The 10,000-nt window shown below is 41.1% G+C and overlaps 1 protein-coding gene across 1 annotated transcript in view; it reads left to right on the top strand.

Annotated features, from left to right (window-relative positions):
- The window catches only part of LOC113803344 (uncharacterized), a 301,578-nt gene that overhangs the window by 18,142 nt on the left and 273,436 nt on the right, over positions 1 to 10,000 (top strand). The window contains exon 2 of the mRNA XM_070115615.1: positions 556 to 614. The gene's annotated coding sequence lies outside the window, so the exon portion shown is untranslated. The remainder of the gene's footprint in view (positions 1 to 555; positions 615 to 10,000) is intronic.

Below are 10,000 nucleotides of genomic sequence, written 5' to 3'. Positions count from 1 at the left end.
ATCAATAACTTGTTTACAAATATTATTAAACAAATGCCAGTAAATGTAAATATTGATAGCCAGTGAGACGGCTTGTTACAAAAACTTTCGCAGGCTTGCAACTCATCAGCACTTTTCTTCGAGTCTCCTTCTGGATGTTGAACACTTGGTGTATCAGATATTGGCTTCTTCTTTTTTCTTCTTCTTTTCTTTTCTTTTTCTTCTTAATTGGGCCATTTTTTCCTTTGTTTTATTTATTTTACTTTTTCTTCTTTTTCTTCTTCTACAGTTGACTTTTTGTTCTTCTTTACTTGGCCATTTTTTCTTCTCAGCCTTCTGTTTTTCTTCTTTCTTCTTCTTCTTCTTCTTCTTCTTCTTCTTCTTCTTCTTCTTCTTCTTCTTCTTCTTCTTCTTCTCCTCCTCCTCCTCCTCCTCCTCCTCCTCCTCCTCCTCCTCCTCCTCCTCCTCCTCCTCCTCCTCCTCCTCCTCCTCGGCTCAGTGGGGTGTTTTATTATAAGCTATTATGGTGACCTATAAGATTTTCAGAGTCTGACATGTTTTCTGTTTTTCTTCCAGGTGCAAAGTCTTCGGATCTTTTGTTTAGCAGCAACTACCCTGCAGAAATCCCCAGTTTTGTAAGTAATGACCATTTTTTTAATATATTCATTGGGATTATTGTTGTTGTTGATGATGATGTCATAGTTTTAATGATTGGTTGTTGGGTTTATTAACATTATTGCTATGATGCTGTGGGTGGTGGTGGTGATGACTGATGATGATTTTGGTGGTGATGATGACTTTGGTGTTGACTGTAGTGATGATGACTGGCGGTGGTTATGATGACTTTGGTGTTGACTGGTTGTGGTGGTGATGACTTTGGTGATGATAACTGTGGTGGTGATGACTTTGATGCTGATGGTGATGATAACTAGATGGCAGAGGTTCTCAGGTGAAGATTATGTTAAAGGTCCATGTGGCATTTATCTTTTTTTCCCCTTCATTTTTAGGAAACCATGTTTGTTGGCTTGGTCTGGTCTTGTGTATTTTCCTCCATAATATCATTTACAAGTTTTAGTTATTGGATTGGTGCTTATTTTCCCTCTTGAAAATATTGACAAGTTTTTTCATGGGATTGTCCCCTTAAGAATGGAAAATGGTAAAGGGTTGAAACAAATAAATGTACTAGATATCAAAGGTCATATAACACTATGGTAAAGTATTGTAGTGAAAAGGATAAGAATGAGTTAACGGTCAGGATAAAACGTGTTAGATGTCAAAGGTTGTAGTGTATTATAGGATAGTATGATAGGAAGGAGGGTAAAAGTTCACCTTGAGATCTGATGAGCTGACACTTATCAGAAACAGGTCAGCAGGTTTCTTTATTTTTTCATTCCCAGTTCATTTGTTTTACTTCTTGTCTTGTACTGTAGTATTGAAGTATTACAGAACTTACACAGAAAGTTTAAGAGATTTATGTACAGTGGACATAATTAACATGTAAACTAGCTTTTGCTGTTACATTAGTTAAAGAAGGAACTATACTGTCCTTTAGGAAGGTATATCAGGACCTATAATAATCAGTTGGTTGATCAGTAAATGAAAACCTGCTTTGTTTCGAGGCTGAAGAAATGACCAGGCATGTGCAAATTGCAAAAGTTGGACTTGAAGTCTAGGTAACCTGACCAGTCTTGGGTTGTGGCTAAGGGATAGACAGTCTGTACAAAAGCAAAGGCAAAGTTAGTTCTACCGTGACATTCCCGAGCTCAGAAGGGATCAGTTGTGCTGGTCATGCATTGCTGGTTTTTGCATGATCACCACATGGGTCTCAGTAAGCGGTGTGCCAAGTGCTATTTTTAACTGATGTCTTGGTAGGATTCAAGCAGAAGTTTCTGAACTGCTGCATGGTATTCAGCTTTTGCCTTATAGCAAGCATGATTCCTACATTATGTGTACTAGAGGGTGAGAGGAATCCATCGATACCAAAATCGTCGTGATCGGATAAGGTGTGAGAAATTACCCGTATTTACATTTGCCGAAAAAAAAAGTTAAATGGCAAAATGAGCATTGGCAATCAAAATGATTCCAGATTAGATTCATGGAGTAAAATTAAAACAGGTGACCTTCAGAGACCCAGGGCGAGAGAGTCCCTGAAAGCCCGAGTTCCTCCTGTGCCTGAAGGATAAACCGCCAGGCCCTAGCATGGGGCGTCCTCAGATGCGTGTTGCCGGCCAAACGAACAACTGATTTCCCACTAGCTTTGTCTGAGGATGGATCCAGATCATACTTCTTTTATGAGATAGATGAACCAGATCGTAACTGTATTGGGGATGCAGATTGATAGATAGATCAGTTGAATAGATAACAGAGTGGTAGGTACACACAGTTCCTGCAGACCGCGCGCTTTCACTACACTGATTCAAAACAGTTTTAACGCTCGTGTGTTATATAATGGAATTAATGTTTATATTCTAGTGACCTACAGCATAGGAATGCAATATGCAAGATTTGTGACATTTGTACGGCACGTTATTGCAAACGTCTTTTTCAAATTTAACAGTAACACAAACAACGGAATAGAAATGATGTACTATGATGAATGGCATTTATGTTCTACATTAGGCCACAAAAAAGAAAGTTCCTGTTTTGCGTCCCGGCAAAAATTAATAGTGGTGAATCCATTTCTCATTATTCTTCATTTCTACAAGCATTTGAAGGCTGATTTGCCAATTTGTGCTACAAAAAACAGCATGGCTATAGAGCAGCCCTGGGGCCTTCCCTTAACTATATCCCATGTCCTCATATATCTTGTATGTAGGCCTACACATCAGTCATATCAGGGCATGAAAACTACGCTGAGGCTGATGCCGAATTGCCACTTCGTAGCTAGCTCGTTGGTGATGGCAGACCGTATTGCAGGCGAGTTGCAAGATGTGTTTATTGTGCAGATTTGACGATATGGAATCATGGGAGTAAAGTGTTTGGTGTGCTGTGCGATTTTTAGGGTGAATAATGAAGTTTCTTGAAAAAAAAATATATATATATATTTTTTTTTTTGGGGGGGGGGGCGTTGTCGGGGCCTGCGGGCGGTGGACGCAAAACAGGAACTTTGACAGGGCAAGGGAGATCATTCAGCTGCAAGCACTTTACTCCTTTACCAAATCTTTAATATTTAAACGGTAACGTGGCTGTTCCTTACACGAAGTCCTTGTAGAACATATTGCCTTGGTGTTATTGGAACCGTAGTCAGTATTTTTTAAAATGCGTTAGGAAAAATGAAGTAGATGCAGTAGAGTTGCTGCATTCCTTACTACTTTGGCATCTCAAAATGGAACATATCGAAGCTTGTTAGTCACACTTGACGTTAACTGATAGTTCGATGTTACGGATGGAGCTGCAACACGTTCAGCGCAGCCTTGATGAAGAAGGAACCCGCCAGCTAAGGAGAGCTCAACTGTAGCACGTCATACAGTGATTCAGCACCGATGCCGTATGCTCTTTATCTGGACTGTAGTGATGTAAATGGGATATTTGAGAGAACATAAGGTCACCTATTGGAATTGCTGCATTTGGACCAAAATTCTGCTTGGGACTATTCCAACCAGGAGCCTTTTTTTTGTGAATTGATTTTTTAAAAACTGACTCCGCTTTGTAATATGCACGTGTGTTTGTAAGTCCTATGTGGATGTAGGAAGTCCGATGTTGGTCTCACAGCAAAGGCATTGTTAGACACAGTCCTGCCAACTGTACTTGTTGCAAAAGCCATCAAGACGAGACCCCAAGGCGCAAGAAAAAGTAGTTTCGTTTTTATTCAGTTCATCTGATATTATCAGAGCCCTGCAGATGTATTTGTCCTTTTACACTGGCGCTGACTTCTACAAAGTTTCTGCCACGAGGCCAGTCCATCCATTGAATTTCTAGTGTGACAGCCCAGAGTCGTGCACTACACTATCAAGATATGGAAAGATTTTTGCGATTAGTGTCCTCAGTGCATGGCATACATCGGGCGGGCAGGTTCTTCTATCATGCCATCTAAATCCTGGATCATGGTCTCGGTCTAAGAGACCTCCATAGACTCAAGGGCTTGGCCTAACTGGTAAATGCTTTGAGGGCAACCACTGGGTTTTCAGAGATTCAGATAAGATGACAACGTCATCGGCAAACTCAAGGTCAGTGACCTTGACATTGACCCTTGTTGCTCTTCATTGCCTTTGAATGATAACTTTACCTATTATCCAGTTTATGTTAGTGTTGCATTGCATCGGTGCGCAAAAGCCCCGCTAGACTAAATTCACAGGAAAGAAGCCAAACATATCCCCACCACATGTTGCAGCACATGCAGTATATAGGCTTGCTATTGATCCTCTAATTTTTGACAGAAGTCTTGTAAGTGATTTCCCAGAGTGACTGCACTGAGCTGAATGCCTTCCAGAGATCGACATAGGCTGCAAGCAACCCACAGCCGTGCTCACTACAGGACTCGCAGTGCAATGATTTTGTCTTGTGGATTTACCTGGTATTAATCAACATTTTTGGTCTCTGGTGCCTCAGTAGAGTAGGTGGTCACTACTATGTTTCGGAAAGATGAGAGCGAGCATCTTGGCTGGTATGATGGCAGTGTAATGCCTTAGTGAATTTGCAGTCCTAACTGTCTGTATCCCTTAGATGGTCTGGGGAATCATGTCAGACTGGCAGATGACAGCCTGTGCAGTATGCAAGCCACGGGCCATGGATGGACCTCCACACTTCAGCAGTTCACTCAGAAAACAGGGAATAGCCTTCTGCTATACCACTTTTTAACTTCTGTTTTTGTTTAGGAGCTTCCTCGCTGATGAGGAGCTCCAACGCCGGGACTTCGATACCGCCCACGTCCACAACACCTGCCTGGATAATGGAGCGAAACCTTATTAAGTCTGCAAGGGATGTGCAACGAAATGTAACATGTTCAGGGCATAGTAGGGAGGCTGTAAAGAAAACAGTAGTTGGAATGGCATGAAGTACTGTGAAGAATCAAGTCAGCCATTACCAGGAAATGCTTGCTGTTGAATTGTCACGATGCATTTTTATGGTAATGTACCTGCCTTAGAAAAGAGTGAATGCGGTTTATTATCATAATTTTTAAAGATTTTTTCGTGACTTTAAATTGAGTTTGAGCTTATTTTTGGCAGAGGGCATTCCGAAGTGTGGCGATTTATTTATATGATATTCACATGACTAGACTTGGTGTTTGTAAACATAGGCATTTACTTCGTGTTGAAAGATTTAGACGACCTTTACTTAGTGTGCTTAGGTCTTCATGTGACCTTTAGTTGAACTTGACTTTGTGTTTGGCATGTTCCGGTTATGCCAGTGGATCAGTTGAACGCTTACAGGATATGGACTTGGAATTAGTAAATAAGGAGTAGGCACCATTGTTTAGATATAATAATTTCCATACACATATAAATGCATATATACATATATCAGTATAAATGTGAGTATATATGAATAAATAAATAAATAAATATATATATATATATGTATATATATATATATATATATATATATATATATATATATATATATATATATATATAATGTACCTACCTACCTACCTACCTACATATATAAATTGTGTGCGTTTAAATTCAATCGTTACATGTATATAACTAATAGGTGGGCCCTCAGCACTCAGTGATGACATCTTACCTCATTGGCGCCACAATCGTTACACATTACACCTGGCGCCATGATTAGTTTCATTCTTTACAACGAACCGCTTTGTTTAGCTTTGCCGTCCGGACCCGCTTTGTTTACATACGACGTCACAAGTCGCTTTGTTTACATCGGACGCCACCTCTTTTCCCACACAACTATGGAAGGGAAACTGAAACATCTTGGAACAGGAGTCAGACGGTTTCAAGTGATTCGACGAAAGAACCTTTATCACAACTTTAGGGTAATGTCAGTCGCAGGTTATTTCGAGACACTAAAAACTGGACTCAAGCGATAAGACGAGTTGGCAACTCTCCATACATAATATACCAGACTTCAGTATAAAGTCCAATTATCTATGCAGAGAGGAAGTTAAACATTATTAGAGGCGATGATGTATTTGCATAATGTAAACTCGTTTTTTACACACTGGATAGTTATGACGCGTTCAAGGTTCGATCCTGCTCTGGGCTGTAGACGCAGTTGCTCGTCAGAAAGCGATCATTCGTTAGCTTAGGGAGTTGTTGCTTTGTCGGCCCCAACATTAATAAATAAGAAAGCGAAATATGGTTGATTTAAGTTACGTTATTGTTCTGCGATAGTTGATCAGGGTTTGGGAGGAAAACACTACCCGTATGATAGTGTCTTTGTCTGTTTCGCCTTCTGTTAGTGTCTTTGTCTGTTTCGCCTTCTGTTAGTGTCTTTGTCTGTTTCGCCTTCTGTTAGTGTCTTTGTCTGTTTCGCCTTCTGTTTCCTCTGTCTCGTTTTCCCTCTCCTCCACTCGTGTTTATTTCCTCCCGTGCAGTGAATTGAGGAGATTTCCAAATTATAGTGTGATTAGGGACGTAAAGAGAGTAGAAATTAATAGGGGCATTTTTTTGTTTTGTTTTCGGAAGAATTAGATCTATTTATGGTGCCTTAATTTTCTAGATTTATGATGTATATTTCCTTGTTGATATATATATATATGTATATATATATAATAGTTTATATATATGTGTGTGCGTGTGTGTGTATGTATTTATATTTATATGTATATATATTATTTATATGTATATATACTTAAATGTATTTATATATCTTATATATATGTATATATACTTATATGTATGTATATATATATTTTATTTTTTTATTCTTTAATCGCCACATAGTTTTGGAATGATATATTTTTTCTTTAGCTCCACCGCAGGCGATAAATATTTGTAATTACTTACGTCGCAAATACTGGGCGGATTGTGATGATTTATAAAAGGTTATGATGTCAGTGGGCCGAGGACAACGGAGGAACATTACCGATAAGTAAACGCAGAGTTACAAAACTTAGGCAGCAGCCAAAAGTTTTTTATTTTGTCGATCTCAAAAGATGGTTAGTTTGTTTTCATGCTTTCAGGGCGACGTCAGCCGGGAGGAAGTCAGCTGATTTTAAATGATAAGATTTGGGGCTTTTGGGCGTCCCAGGAGAGCCCGGTATATTACGATTCATTACTTCTTGATGACTTAGGAACCAGAGGCTGTCTCTCTCTCCCCCTGTCTCCCTTAATCTCAATAAAAATTAAAATATTATCTGTTATCGGTTAGTATTAACGCATGGATTTTATTGTTGTAAATAACGCATACTATGTTCATGTATAGTATTATGATAAGTACATATTACCTACATATTGTATAGGACATCTGTTGTGGACATTTACCTAAGCCAGCATACCTACAAATACATATAGGCCTACTCACACTCTAAACAAACTTCCCGACTCCCGTTATTGTTACCCCCCCCCCCCTCCTACCCCGGCAATCACCGCCAGACGCCCATCAACATGTCAATAACTTGAGCAGGGTAGCCCTATCGACTGTCCTTGGAAGAGATTGGCCACGTAAAGTCGGATCAACATGTACGCCTGATTGAACCTAGCCTAACCGTGCCCTACCTATTGTTTGCCAGTTTAACAGTCGCCTGTTTAACGGAGGTCGTGTCAGCTTTGTCGATCGATCGCAAAAAGCACTCTTTCGTGCCCGCGGACTGATAGCAAGAGTGAGTCCGGTTTTTGTCTCGAGTCTTAAGTGTGGTTAGTATGCCTCGCCGATTTAAGGGGTCTCTCCCTCTCTCTCTGTCTCTCTCTCTCTCTCTCTCTCTCTCTCTCTCTCTCTCTCTCTCTCTCTCTCTCTCTCTCTCTCTCTCTCTCTCTCTCTCTCTCTCTTTCTCCCCTTCTTCTTGTTCTTGTTCTTGTTCTTGTTCTTCTCCTTCTCCTTCTCCTTCTCCTCCTTCTCCTTCTCCTTCTCCTTCTCCTTCTCCTCCTCCTCCTCCTCCTCCTCCTCCTCCTCCTCCTCCTCCTCCTCCTCCTCCTCCTCCTCCTCCTCCTCCTCCAATGGCGTGTGGACGTCGAGGGTACATGGAAGTCACCGAGAACCAGGAAGAGGACGATGACAAAGAAGAGAAACCAGGAGGATAGAAAGGGCCCAGCGCGCAGAAGACGCCGCAAAACACCTAGGCGAGTCGTGGACCGACTGCACGGGACTGGAGGAAAGGGATCAGTCCAGGAGGAGGAGCGATCTGTCTGTAAAGGCGTCGCGGAGGAGGCGGGGGGTCGGTGGCAGAGAGCGGTGTGTGGGAGGCCTTGCTGCGGCAGGAAAAGGACATGATTGTGTGCCAAGCCACGTCGATTCCGAAATGGGCTTCCTTGGAGACGACCTTACGTGGTTGAGGGAATGGAATGGGGGGGGGGGGGTAGCGGTGATGACGACGTGGACAAACATAGGTGCTGGCGACGTGTACCGAGAAGGCAGGAAGCGAGGTCACCTCCTTACAGGACTGAAGGAGTCCTATCGCTTTCCATAAATCTCCAGCCGAGGCCCCGGCCATACCACCGTGCAATCAATGGTTCCCAGTTCTGTTACCTTGCAGTCATTACCATAGTATATATATATATATATATATATATATATATATATATATATATATATATGTATATATATGTATATGTGTATATATATATATATATATATATATATATATATATATATATATATATATATATATATAGTACACTTGTATATCGAAGAGTAAACGCCTTATAATGCTATCAATGCGCTTCCTTTCAAGTAGGAGTCCCTATAGCATCAACTAGAGCTTCTTACAATAGATATACATATACATAAATATAGATGGATATATAGATCGATATGATATGATATATATATAGTCCAGTATATCCATGCTGCTGTCATAATTTGTGCACTGTTGCATGCCTGTAGCCTGTTATCGTGTATATTGTATCGCCAAATACTTGCACCATTATGCCATTATCTTTCCCATGTTCTATTTTTATATCTTTCTCCCCCGCTTTTCCTTTTAGCTGTCTATCCACTCGAAGCAGTAATCAGACGCTCATGAATAAGACATGTCCGCTAAGTAGAAAAGTTCTTATTCCCCAAGTGGCCATCCGCTCAAGGCCTTGGAGACTCCAGACTTGACCCTTGAGAGATCGCCGGAACTATCATGGTGCCACCTCGGAAATTTATGTGATATGTCCTTGGCACTAGAGCAATGCTACCACTTCTAAGTCTCCTGGTTGTGTGGGAATTTGTGTTAGTGCAAGTGCGGATACGTAGGTATGCTGGTGCTTGAATGCGCTATCGCTTTTCTCTATTTCTCTGTCAGTTTTATTGTTACTTATTTTGTATAGCTTTCACGCACGCAGCATGCCAACGCGGTTTGTGATTTGTGTCAGAGGATGACTAACAAAATAATGTAGCATTTCTCATGATCGCTTCATTCCTCCGTGTGCATTCTACGTCTCTCTCTAACCTCCTACGAGTAATGATACGATTAACAGCTTTGGTACTCCACATCCTATCTAATGCCATGGGAATCTCTGCTTCGGTACCTGCAGTTCAGACGAACGACCGCTTGCTTTCAGTTTGTGGAAGGATTCGAAATAGTCACTAATAATCTTAGTGGAGAACGGTAGGGAAACGAGATCCACGCTAAAAGTTGTGTAGAGTGGCAAGTAGAGTCTCAAGAGCGATTTAATTGATTTGAATTTGGCATACATGGTTTCCCTGTTTTTCCCCCCTGATTGTGTCCAAATATGAGAACCACTGCTCTAGCTAGTGGCGTTTGGTCCTCAGGTCATATTTCTTCATCCTCTATAGTAAGTAGAGGAAGGTTTCGATGTCATGGAGTGAAATAAACGGTGTCGGCCTGAGGACACACCCTTGCGGAACTACTGGCAACTGATTCTCTCTCTCTCTCTCCCTCTCCCTCTCCCTCTCCCTCTCCCTCTCCCTCTCCATCTCCCTTCCTTCCAGATTAGATTTTTTTTTTCTTCCG

This window comes from Penaeus vannamei, chromosome 37, assembly GCF_042767895.1.
Source record: "Penaeus vannamei isolate JL-2024 chromosome 37, ASM4276789v1, whole genome shotgun sequence".
Lineage (NCBI taxonomy): Eukaryota > Metazoa > Arthropoda > Malacostraca > Decapoda > Penaeidae > Penaeus > Penaeus vannamei.
This window is presented reverse-complemented; position numbering and strand designations above follow the sequence as displayed.